The following is a 14,024-nucleotide window of genomic DNA, read 5'->3' on the forward strand; positions in this document are numbered from 1 at the left end:
CAAAGCCCCCTTGGTCTACCTAATCTCACTATTGCCCCATAGTTTTAACCCCAGCTTGTGCCAGAACTCCCTCCCAGGCTGATGGCTTTTCACTCTATGTGTGTGAGTACTGGTTATTTTTTCCACTGGGTCAGGGGAAGGGGCAGCTGGATTGCTGGCTATTTCCCATCATCATGTGATGGGTTAGTGGTGTCATGGGTGCTGTTTCCAAGGCGCAGACTTACTGACAAGTGAAGTGACGTTAGAGAGGCAGTGGGCCTCGCTGGATCTATTAATAGGTGAGTGCTAAAAGTGAATGTATGTGTGGTCGGTATGTGTGTCTGTGTAGGAAAGAGTTTGTCCATTTGTGTGTGTGTGTGTGTGTGTGTGTGTGTGTGTGTGTGTGTGTGTACAGTGAGAATTTTAGCCTTTTAGAAGCAGAAGTTGGGATAAACAGCGACAGAAAACAGCTAAAGGAAAGAGTAGAAATCTTGAGTGACAGATGTATGTGGGATTATTATATTCTTACATTTCTTACATCTTACATACATTTTTCACATTAACACACCACCACTAATGCACACTGCGTGCCAGTTCATTGGCCTCAGAGGTAATTTCAGGTAACCATTATATGCTCTTCTGTCTCCCTCCCCACACTGTGTTCTTACACATACTTGAATGCACACACTGGACAGAGCAGACACTCACCTCTTTCCCACTTCAGGCTCCAGAGGAGAGCTGCTGTGTGTTGTGTCTACAAAAGCATGACGGAGGAGGTGGAAGAGAGGCCTGACAACCTAAAATACTCACCAAGCAACTTTGACTGAGCTGCCACCTTTCCATGAGACAGAATCTGGTGTCCTTTCTGCTAAAAACACACTGAAAATTATGCTAAAAATAGAGTTAATTGTTAAAACAGGATAATTATGATAACAGCATGTTATGAAAGCTGGTAGTTAATGGGCTACTCCAACCAACAGCAGCAAGGGCCAACAATTATCAGCCTAATGCTAACAGTATGCTATTCAGAAAGACAGACATCAAAACCTGGATAAATGAAACGAAAACTATCTCTATAGCTAAAGGAAAAGGCATGGTTTATCTCATCTTTAGCTGGTAGCCATTGAAGCCATTTGTAATGAACAGTTTAAGTGGCTTTTTGGTTGAAAGTATGAGAAGATTGCTAAAACTTTCCATAGTAAATATGAAGCTACCATTAGACGCCAGTTAGCTTAGCAGCGAGACTGGAAACTGCAAGCTTGGCCTCCACGTGCTGTCACCATAAAGCTCATTAACTAACAAACATAATATTCTGTTTCTTCAATCTGTACAAAAACTAAAGAACAACACATTCTGGTTTTACAGAGGGTTAGATTGCACAACACTTGTTTCTAGTCTTTATGCTAAGCTAACTAGCTGCTGGCAGTAGTTTAACATTTAGCGTACAGACACAAATGTGTGTAACTCTTATACACATGTTTTCCAAAATGTCAGACTATCCCTTTAACTGTTCAGGTGATCAGTTCATCTGCAGGGGTATGAAGCAGTAACTCGTTTTTGCTAGGTCTTAATAAATATATTTATATTTTGATTGCATGACTACGCACGAGGACTCCATTGTCATATACTGGAGAAATGTAGCTTACTTTACTGATCACCTATTTTTTTCTTGTGTAATCTTATGTTTTACATGTGAACATTTTGCATTAAGGATGTGAATCACATTTCTATTGCTCTGTCATCAATTTTCTCTCCTGAAGTGCATTTTGGTGAGAAACATCCAATTACCTAGCCTCTCGCCCATGAGTAGATGCACAATTCCTCCTGTGCAGTGATACAGTTGGTGAGGGCAGTCTGATAGGAAGAAATCAGACTAATGCAGATATTTCCAACACTCAGCAACTCACACCAAAACAATTTAGATTGATAAATAGCACTACAGGGAAGAGGAAAAATAGTTAGACTATATTTGGCTGCCACCATCAGTCACATGACCCTCCAAGTGGTTGTTCTTCTGGGCACTGATGGCAACCTGCCGATGGACAGTAGGACTAATGTTACATCTGCTGTGGATTGTGTTATTGTGATCTGCCCTTCTTCAACTGGGATGATGATTAGGACTATGACTCAGAAGCAGTATCTTGGGCCTTTTGATTACTGCATAAGTTATGTGATTACAGTATGGCACAGGCAAAAATACATTCATTTGCATTGCTCACATCTCTGTATATTTAACTTGCAGTCACATGCTTCCAGTCTGTCATCGGAAACACGCGCACACACACACACACACACACGAGGAAACACAGGCAACTGTATTTGTGTGCTATTCGTGTTAACCCTGGGCTTTCTAGCACCTGCTGTGTTTCATATTCAGTGTGTATTCTAATCAGCTGCGTGGTCTCCTAACTGGAGAAAACAACCATGAGAATAGAACATCTATTTACAACCTAAGCCCCATCGTCCAATTAATCACCAGGCAGCAAACAGGCCCACTAAAATTAAAAAGAGCAACAGCTGCCACAGCAAATACGAGACAGACGAGACAGGAAATGTAAAGAGGGGAACTGAGTGTATTAAAGTTAATGTAAGGCTGAAGAGGAAGAGCAGAGGAGGAGGAGCACACGCAGAGAAACGTGATACACACTGCTGACACAATGGTGACCTTTACCCTCAGATGAATTCATCAACAAGGGGTCAACACAAGTGCTCATTTATTTTTGGACACTGGCAGAGATGCACAGGGACGTGTGTGATGCCCTCTACCTCCACTAAGCTCAGACGCACTCTCTTTTACATGCATTGCTCTGCACTAAGGCACACACACACACACACACACACACACAGCCCCTGAGGCTGGCATCGACTCAGCCCTCAGGGTGCAAACTAATTTGCTCACAATCTAACACAGTAACTCCCTGCAAACTCCTCCGAACAACTGTCTAAATACTCACCCTGCTCCAGGGCACAACTGAGATATAATGAGATACTATTTGTTTCTGTAGGTGTGAATGTGTGTGCATGCACTTTCAAACACGGTTTAAAAAAATGCATATGTGTATTTGCCTTTGCTCTTGTTGCAATCGGCCTGTTTGCCCATGAGCTCAGAACTTTTACGGTAACAAAGTGTAAATGAAGTCGTAACTGCCTCTCATGAATCTCTCGTGCAAATGTTTATTTCATGAGGTGAACAGGTGAAGGTTTACTTCCTTATGGTTTGAAAAACAAAACTAATTATTTTTTTTTATCATGACACAATTTGTAGAGAGGTATTGAACAGGTATGCCTAGGATAAAAATAATTTAGTTATCAATAAATAAATGAATAAATACATTATTCTAATCAATAAATAATAAGGGTAATAAGTCACTAATAATAAACAGCTGAAATGGTACATGAATAATTAAATGCATAGTTAATTAAAAATAGATGTTTTTAATAAATAAATAAATGACTATTTTATTTTTTTATTTCTTCAAATCCATATTTCTCTATTTATATGTGCATTTCTATTTCTATTTATTTCTGTATTTGTTCACTTATTTTTGTATTACTCTGTATGTTAATAAGGTAGGTAGAATCTTGCAGTCAATGAACATCAATAGCAGGTAGCTGTCAGCTTGGTTTAATAACTCTAATAACGTGAAAGAAATGGAGCTGAATTTATGTTTTGACCAATCATGCGTCACAGTGAGGTTTTCACTGCAGATGCAGAAATACAGACATAAATGAAAGTAGAAAAGGAAGGGTGTTTATTTTTTATTACCAGTATTTGTTTATTTATTCATTATTTATTTATTGATGTATTTATTTCTGCTTTTATTTCCTTGTTAATTCTGTTGTTTTATTTCTGTATTAATTTCAGAATTTCTTATGTATTTTAATTTTAATTTTTGTCTCACTTACTTAAAACCAAAAGCAGCATACAAAAATGAAATGATGGATAAGTCATTATTTTCATTATATAAAAAGTGTCCTTTTATGTGAGGTTTTCACTATATTCTTTTTGTCCCTGAGCCAAATTTTGGACATTCAACCCTGCTTTTTGAATGTAATGTCAAATATTAACCTAAATTCGTATGACACATAAATACCCATTTTAATGACATGCATCATGTGTTGTCCATCCATCCATCCATCCATCCGGGGCCGGGTCGTGGGGGCAGCAGGTTGAGCAAAGCACCCCAGACATCCCTCTCTCCGGCAACACTTTCCAGCTCCTCTTGGGGGACCCTAAGGCATTTCTAGGCCAGATGAGATATGTAATCCCTCCAGCGTATTCTGGGTCTGCCCCAGGGCCTCCTACCAGTGACAAATGCCCGGGACACCTCCAGCAGGAGGCGCCCAGGAGGCATCCTAGTCAGATGCCCGAACCACCTCAACTGACCCTTTTTGACGCAAAGCAGCAGCGGCTCTACTCCGAGCTCCCTCCGAATGTCCGAGCTCCTCACCCTATCTCTGAGGCTGAGCCCAGCCACCTCACGGAGGAAACTCATTTCCACCGCTTGTATCCGCGATCTCATTCTTTCAGTCACTACTCAGAGTTCATGACCATAGGTGAGGGTTGGGACGTAGATTTACCAGTAAATCGAAAGCTTTGCTTTCTGGTTAAATGTGAGTGTCTTTTTGGTGCCAAAGGCATCACGAGACACACTGGCATAATTTTACTTTTTGCCACTATGTAAAATTGGTTTCAAAGCCCAGCTCTGTTCCTGGAGGGTTGCTATTTATCCACTGGTGATTACGTCATTTTCAGTCCTTATTTTTTCCACAAACTTGGCTGCATATGTAATAATGGAGACAAAATATATAAATGACCATATATGCATTTTAATTAAGCCAAATAAGGAAAAGATTTGTGTTTTATATATCAAATGGGTGTTGCATGAACAAATATAATATTATATCCCTCGGTTTTTACAAAAGTGAGGTAGTGTGTGAATCATATTGGATGTGCTTCTCAAGATACATAATCATTTATTTTCTTTGCTGTTCACTGTTGATCTTCTTATTCTTCTACATTGCAACCAGTCTGAACTATAATCACAACTGTTTTATTTTTATTTTCCACAGGTTTCCAAAATTTGCTTTGGCAACAAAAATGTCTTTGCTGGTCATCGATTCAAACGATTCAAACCAAGGTTCCCATGGGTCTGCAGATGCACCTGTGTGGGGAAGTGCAACACACACACATACACATTCACACATGTGAATATCTGTGTGTATGTATACACAGGGGTAGAGCTACAGAGGGCTACAAAGTACTATAAACAGCAATCACAAGTAGAGCATCACTTCCCTGAACCAAATGACAGCTGTTTTTGACAGTGATGGAATCCATTGCATTTCACTGTTTTACAAGACACCAGAAGTAATGCGTCATTTTCTGAAGCAAACTTCTCTGACTTGTCTTCAGTCAAAATCATCTCATAAAGTCAATAATTATCAAGCTTATAAAATATTTTTTAAGCTGTTAAGGAGGGCCCAGGGTCTGAAGAATGCAAACAGACTTTAGGGTTATGTGTGGAAAAAGGTAGGAATAACTAAAAAACAGTACGGAAAAGAAGGAGTAAAAACAAAGCAGTAAGTATGTCAGATATGACCTGTGGGTGTCTCTCACTGTGTCTAACTGTCACGTCTCAGTTTGTTTACTGCTGCTGCCCTGGGCTTCTTGTCCCAGCTAAAGTAACTTCCTCCCCAGGATCCTGTATCCTCATCCTCAACTGCTGAGCGAGAACACATTTGCATAATCCTTGTGAATGCATCCCTGTAAAGACGCCGCGTAATCATCGCAGCCGTGTAGGTATCAGTTTCTATAAGAATTCTTTCAGTAAGCCGGGTATCATGGGATAATGACACAAAGAGGTAAACAAACCCTCTATGGAGCCTATAGGCTGCCACTGCACCACACAAAATGTCTATTATGTCATTTAGGTGTATTTTACTTCTATGAAATGAAGATATAAGCTGAAGTTGGAACAAGCTGTGTGGCAGATTTGCTCTCCTCTCTACCACCCTGTGGACTAATTGACTTGTTGAGATGGGTGTTTTTTTGCAGCGAAGTCTGTCGAGGGATGGTGAGGTGTGAGTGGAAACACTGACCCAATCAACCTGAGCCAGTGAGCCCAGTGTCTGTTGACCTCCTCGTCTCTGGTTTCCCCCCTTGTTCACTTGAAACCGGCTGTCAGTCACCGCACAACGGGAGCACACACACATGCGTGATCCCCATACGTCCTGCTGGTAACGAGGCCGCTCTCATTCATTCCACTTGGTCTGTAACCTTTACCTCCGTCACATCCTCCTTCCTCCAAAACAAGAGATCAGCTTACGTTTTGTTTTTCTGGCCCATATTATCCTTTATCGCAGATGTATACGACCTCCACGGGCTGGATAACCTGGGAGGGAAATTGAAATATGAGCTCTGGAAGTGATAGGGAAAAAATGAACTGTGCAGTATTTACATCTCAGGCTTTAAGCTGACAATGTTCCTGAGAACAGCTTACAATAAGTGAGCAGATAGAGAGTTAGTGTTTTTGTTCAAGGTCACTTTTACAAGATACATGACTGCTGATGGACACGTTGGTTATTGCTGCAAGTAGTGGACCTTTCGCTGCCGTGTAGTCGCCCTGACAACAAGCCCAGCATGTAATCCATTGCATTCACTGTTTATGCATTAGGTGATAATTTTATTCAGAATGACTTACTGTTAGTGAGGAGAGAGGTTTAGATTCCTGCTTACTGACAGTTTTGATAAATGCATTTTGGAGATGGAAGAGTTTCCACTTGCAACATTTCAGCTTCTGCTTTTCCCCAACTTCAGAAGCTATGAGCCTCTGAAAGTACTCTAAAATTGCATCTGTTTTTATCAACCAGTCATTACAAATGCATTCTATGCAGCCAAACTTGTTTATAACTGCAGAATGTCTTGTGGAGATTCCAAAGTTGCCAAAAATGTCAGACTGTATTTTGGGGACATTGTGTAAAATGACGCACACAAGTTGTTTTTTTTTTTTTTTGGTATCTGCTGAATTCAGATACAGCAGGAAAAATGTCATTGTCAGGGATGACACGATAAAGCCCAGGACTTAATTCCATCGTGGTCTCTAATGTTCCATCAGACCCTCCACTACATAACAAGATGGAGACAGCCATTCAACTGCCAAAGTGGAAAACACTCAACCACTCACGTAACATCCCAACACAGCAACTCACCCACTAATATATGCCAATGATAAACAACAACAACAAACCCAGTAGCTCAGTGGGTAGAGCAGGCACCCCATGTACAAAGGCAGTGTCCTTGTTGTTCAAACAAGCTAATAACTAACTAACTGTACCATTAGGTTGAATAAGTTTGGAAATCTGATGGATAAGCTGCTACAGAGATTGCTTTACGTCACAAAACAGGTTAGGAAGCTTTTCAGTAAACAAAACAAAAGCTTATTCTAGAAACATTGCCTGTTGGAAGGAGCCAGTAACAAAAATCACAAATATGTTCATTGTCTTCGACATTACATAAGGTACATTATATAAGACTGGAATGTGGATGACGTTGAATCCAACCACCAACAATAAGTTCAAAGTCTAAATAATTCTGAATCAAATTTAAATCCTCCAAAAGATTATTAGCTTTTAACATAATTATTTTTGTTTGCTGGTTTAGTTCCATCCACATTCCAACCATACATATTGTACCTTGAAGATAGAGAGAAACAAGCTCACGTAGAGTTACAGTGGGGAGGAGGTTACTTTGAGAATGACACGAGCATTTTGCTGGTGACAATTAACAGTAAAATGTTAGCGGAGTGTAAACACCTCCTGGTAGTGTGTTAGCAGTAAGTGGTGAAGTGTGTGAGTAGTTTACTCCAGGCTGAGCTCAGCAGAAGGACTGAATTAGGAGCAGCGAGAGGCTGAGCGGGGCTAATTGGGAGCGACAGGGCCTGGTCAGTGTATTAGGGTCCAGCTGACTGGAGGAGCTCAGGTCAGCTACACAACCAATCTCTAAAGTTCACCTTAGTCACAGTAGAGAACATTTCACTGCAGCAGGGGTTACTGATGTTCTAGTTGGGGTGCCCACCTTCACTTTTATGTCATTCAGTTATCTCTACTTTCACATGGACACATCATTTAAATTTTAAAACATTAAGCTCATCTGTGCATTAATTCAGATTCTTGCTATTATATTCAGTTTTTTACTGCATATTCCTCAGTGTTCAAATGAACATCTTTAATCTTTTCACTTTCTCTTTGACCTCTTCATACTTTCATTTAGAAATGTCATTCTAACTTTAAATCAGTCAACACCCTTTGTACTTTATCGTATTAGTTCAGCTTTTTCATACCTTTCATTTTTCTGTAATCGCAGTTCTGGTTTCTTGCTTCAGCTCCTCAGCTTCATACTGTAGGAGATTTAAGTGTCTTATTGTCTTACAAGTGTTTACACTCACTGTTAAGCTCACTGACACTTCGACTGCTCTGATGCATTACATATCAGTGTCACTCTTCAACTGACACTTCAACTGCTTTCAACTGAAATAAAATTTCGGGCTCTAGTTTCCCGGCGCAGCGCAGGGTGGCGCAGGGTGGCGGACCCCGCGCAGAGCTAGTTTCGAGCAGCGCAACCCAAGGCGCGCTCAGTTTGGTAGTTTGGCAGACCGAGGTGCGCTGAGATGGGTGTGGCGGCGCAGCAGGGGGAGGTGTTGACGGATCCAGCTTGGCGCAGTGACAGTTTTGTGCCAAAAGGCTTCGCCGAAGGTGCACTAAAAGCTCGCCAGCTGAAACCACGTCTACTGTCAGCGCAGGGGGAGCGCAGCCGGTGTAAGCCGAAGTTTGGCTGACTGGCGGACAGTGCGCACACGTTACCAAAACCTCACAGGCAGGTTTCCAGAATATCAGGCACATTAACGATGCAATAAATACCCAAAAAAACACTATTCAATGCAACTATCTGCAATCAGCACATAAATGTATCTCTATATCGACTGTCCCGTCACATCTGATGTCAGATCAAAGGGGATTGGCACCGTTTGGCACCGTTTGGCACGCGTAATGGAAACCCAACCTGATTTGATTAACACAGCTGCAAACTAATGAGTTCACATCCCTCTCAGCCAACCACAAACAGCCACAGCATCAGATAGGGAGTATATATTCAGCATCTGTCATCTTAGAAAAGTCAAAAGAAAAGAAACAGAGTGAGACTGCGAGAGAGAAAGAGAGGGCACACGTGCGCACGAGAGAAACGCAACATTGATTTATTATATACAATTGTGGTGACCTCCTCCCAGGCTACCTTTGCATCATCAGCCCGTGGAGGTCTGCTCGCAGTTCCGTATATTCAGACATTGCAAGCTTGGACCTCCCGGACCAAAACATCAGTTTCCTCCTGGGAGAAGTTTGGCCGTCTGACGCTGCTGCTCTCTTCTGCCATGGCGAATTGAGTAAACTCTCATTACGCCTTCGCGCAGCACATTTAAGGGCGAGGAGAGGGGCTCATTTGATTGGTGTGATGTGTGTAAAACCCACTCCACGCCTTCTCTCCTCCCTCTTTCCGACTTGCGCAGGTAGGAGGGACGGAGGTGGGAAAGAGGAGTAGCTGCGCCAGCGCGCACGGTGTGCCAAACTTGCAAAATCCGCCTGGCCACACCCAGTTGGCGAAGTCCAGGTGCGCTGCGCCCCCGCCTCACCCGGTCTGTGAAACTAGAGCCCTACAACTCATTACAGTGCACACAAACTGTCTTCGTCACTTCCCGTTCAGCTAAAACGTCCCCTTCTGCTTACATGTCACCTGACATTTCAACTGCATTCATTTTTTACTCTTCAACTGCTTTCATTACTTACCCTTCAAATTAAATGAATTGGCTTCTTTCAGGGGTTACACTTGAACTGGCATTTCAACTGCTCATGTTTTTAGCCTTCAACTGATATTTCAACAGCTACCATTGCACAGGCCTCAGGCAAAATACTTGCCTGCAAATATATTGCATTAAAACTATTCATACTGGCAGTGCTGCAAATTTGCGACAACCACCAGGATCCTGTTGATCTGTTAACTATTTTACAACAAAATGTTCAGTGAATTTGAGTTTCCCTGAACATATTGTAATACATAGTTTATATATTGTGCTTTTATTGTGAAAGATAAGGATGGGATCTCATATGAGCTGCCCTTGTCAAGGTTAAAAGGAGAAAAAGAGTTTGCTGTGTAGGTTCAGACTACAGAGCCTCCCTGTTGATGTATAATCCTCATAAGTATGGTCGCAACATGATTGGTTGATGTCTTTATTCATGGTGCAAATGCTCATATAATTGACCTCATTCTGAATTTATTTTTTATTTTTTCACCTTTTCAGTGTATTATGTTCGCATTCTATGCACACACTCTATGCCCTCAATGTGTACATCTTAACTGCTATTTCAGCTGTGATCATATCCAACAACAGTTTGTATGATATTGAGTAATGAATATTAACATATTTTGCAGGGCACTAATTCAAATAATGCGCCCCACAAATGGCATTAGTACTTTACATAAAGTTACGTAGGTTAGGTTTAGGAAAAGAAATATTGTTGGCGTTGTTGTGATATGTACTTACCGAAAAGTTTCGTAGGTTAGGTTTATGAAAGTCAAGGATTAGACTTTGGTTTAGGAAAAGAATCACGGTGACCACATACCTTAAAATAACTTAAAGCTCACTTGGTTTGTACACAGGACATGAACACCAGCCTCCTGGGCGAATGTCCTGTGTTTGCTTGATCTGTCCACCACCCCAACCTGTGTACTTACACAGACTTTCACACTTTATACTCTTTTCTTCTTTGCTCCCATAAGTGTGTTGGTCATGTGATCACAGTCTTCCCAATTACGTGGGTTATATACGAACTGAGGTACATTACTTTTAGTAGGTACATGTACAAACAGTGCATGAGAACAGCTTGATTTTTTTATTCTACAGCTGACATTTCAACTGCATTCTTCTCTTTCTCTTCATTTATCCTTTCAAAGCCTGTTTGATACCTCAAGTTCTTTCAGGTCTCCAGTCAACCGCAACAAAAACTTTGCTTTCAGAATTTGTATAACAACTGACACATCACACTTGTCATGACTTCAATTTCACTGCTATTTGAACCACTTTCGGTATTTGTATTATGATTGCCACTTAAACTACAATATCTTAACTGTTTCAATGTTTTAACTAAACAGAAAGAATTTCAGCAACAAGCAAGTCTTCTTCAGATACTCAGTCCTTTATAAGATTTGTCTGCTACCAGCCATTGAAAACATGACAAAAGGCAGTCCATATGTACAGCATAAAGGATGATCAGTATTACATTGAGCTAAAACATAAAGAAGAAGACTAGTGATCAATACTGAAAATGCTTTTTGGCTCCAGGCTATTATGAAGCAGAGCTTAGTATTCACTGTGTTCACACAGGGCATTTGGTCCATTAAGTGACTCATATATCCATTTAAGGTCAGGCTGCTCAACTGGCCTAACAGGACCTATTCAGACCTTGTTAGCTCATGCTGTTAATTGAGCTAAGAATAACCACAGTGACAGAGAGCTATATAAACACTCAGCCCAACAGCACAATGGTTTGTTCACATATTTAGATAACTTCCTTTTCCTACATTTGACCATGCTCACTACCTGTAACCCCTCTGCTCCACTGGCTACATGTTGGGGCTGAATGCTAATGTGCTGCTGTTCAGTGTGAGAAAGCGGAAGTGGAGCTGAATGCGATCATTAATTGCGAGCCACAATGGCGTCCATATGGAGAGGGCATGGTTGTGCATAAAGAACCTCAGTGCACAATGGGCTAAACATCCCTCACAATCAAAGCCTGTCAGGGGAGAGCACTTTCTACTGTAATGTGCAACATGACAGATTAGGCAACAAATCACACATTAACAAAATAACATTGTGTGGACTAAGAAGGGGAGGAAGAGGGAGAGGGAGTGGAGAATTTGACCTGGAGAAGGGAAGGGGGCAGTCCAGTTTAGTGTGTAAATCATCCAGATTGAATGGCTGCCAGGTAGGAGGGCAGCTTCTCACACTCTGGAATACACGAGGACAGAGACAGATACCGGCAGAAGGATCTTAAAATCCTCAAGCAAGATGCAAACCGTCCACTTTCTTACCACAAACGGGATTGAAACACTGACCCCAACATTTTTTTTGTGGTCTAGAGGAGCTCTTGTCGGTGAGAAGCAACCCTCCAAGGATCAGACTTTAGAGTCAGCATGGAAACAAATCATTCCCTGGCTAACGGGTAGAGGTTCAATTAGATGCACTGCCTCGAACGGACTAGAATTCAATTATGTAAAGAACGAGTTACGGTTGAAGGATGGAAATAAACAAGGTGCTCTGATGTTTTATTCATCCCACACCCCAAAATACCTCCTGCATTAAACAACAGCAGCAGCCAGCTTTAGCTTCAGAGTCTGGAGCTTTTTTTTCCACTGCTGTTTGCCTTTAAGGCCTCTAATTAGAGGGGTAGCAATTTTCATATTTGCAAAGATTGGTGTGATTTTAATTATTTTGGTGCAAGAAGCTAATAGAGCTACACAGTGGCTGCAGCATTCTGATAAATGAAAGTGCTCTTTAGAAAGATTAACCTGGACAATGATTCAATACAGTGACAGCTTTGAGTAAAGGGATTCTCCCTGAAGTATTTATCACTCTAATGACCAAGGTATACATCCAAAATGGAGCTCATGTCAGGTGTGTAGCACAACACTTTATTTTAATGCAACACTTAGCATTTGTAAACAGTAAATAGACAATTCATAAATAGTTTACAGCACACTATAATGTAAGCAAATAACAGTAAGATCATTTAAAGTTTTAGTTAAAGGCGCTGTATGTAAGAATGTGGCCAAAACGGTTACTACACTCAAATTCAAAATACTGCCGCGAGTCATGTCCGCCCCCCCTCCCCTACAGATTCAAAGTTGCTGGACAGCGGCACGCTGGATACTGATTTGTTTGCCCACGGGTGGCTGCCGTGGCAGGGCAGCGTCGCCGTGTCCTTGATCTTCGGTTTTCCAGCGGACTCTGCTGCTAACGCTGCTGCCGGGATACAGCTGAGGAGGAGCAGACTGCTAATGCTATGTACTGGGACACTGCTAATGCTGCTTGCTGTGCTGCTGTAGCTCAGTCGTAACTGTAACTGATGCTGAGACTCTACTGACTGTGTGACTGGTAGACGGCGGTGGATGGCGCAACAGGCCAAAACACAAATTCAAAACATAAACATGATTTGCGGACTGTAAAAATGTTTTTTAAATGCGAATATTCTGGCCGTACTATTGTTGTCGGTGAGATCAGTATGTTATATGAACATTGTTCCTTAGTCTCTGTGACATATTAGGATGATTTTATGACTATTTGCTTTAGATTTCTTACATATAGCTCCTTTAAGGTCATAGTCAGTAACTTACAATCAAGACTTTAGTCTAATTTGCTTCATTTACTGTGACTGCTTGGCAATAAAAGCCATGTTCCATGTTTCAAGCGATCATTTTATCCTAAACCATTAGAGATTTTCCTAATTCTAACAAAGTGCTTTTAGCACCAAAACCCAACCAGACCTATCATTAAACAACAAGACAAGAATATATTTAAGTGGTTTGCAAGAGTTCCACATATCTAGAGTTACCATCTAGCCACAACTGGGCAGGATAGGTTGACCAGGTATAAGTTGGCTAGCCTGGTGATTAGAGGGGCGGTGGAGGCGTGGCCCTGCTCCTGAACCTTATTTTACAGATTAACAGAGGTGGGTAGTAACTAGTTACATTTACTCAGTTACATTTACTTGAGTAACTTTTTGGATAAATTGTACTTTTCAGAGTAGTTTTAATGCAAAATACTTTTTACTTATATATATATACATATATATGTACAGTATATATAAGAATATATTTGTGTTTCTTGTGCCTTGATTTATGTTATGTTTGTAAAGATTTAATTTATTTTTGTTTTAGTTAAAGGGGTATCGTTTAAAACACATACATTTGCAGATTATTATTTTTGATTGATTGA

This window comes from Epinephelus lanceolatus, chromosome 21 (assembly GCF_041903045.1).
Source record: "Epinephelus lanceolatus isolate andai-2023 chromosome 21, ASM4190304v1, whole genome shotgun sequence".
In the NCBI taxonomy this organism is placed as follows: domain Eukaryota; kingdom Metazoa; phylum Chordata; class Actinopteri; order Perciformes; family Serranidae; genus Epinephelus; species Epinephelus lanceolatus.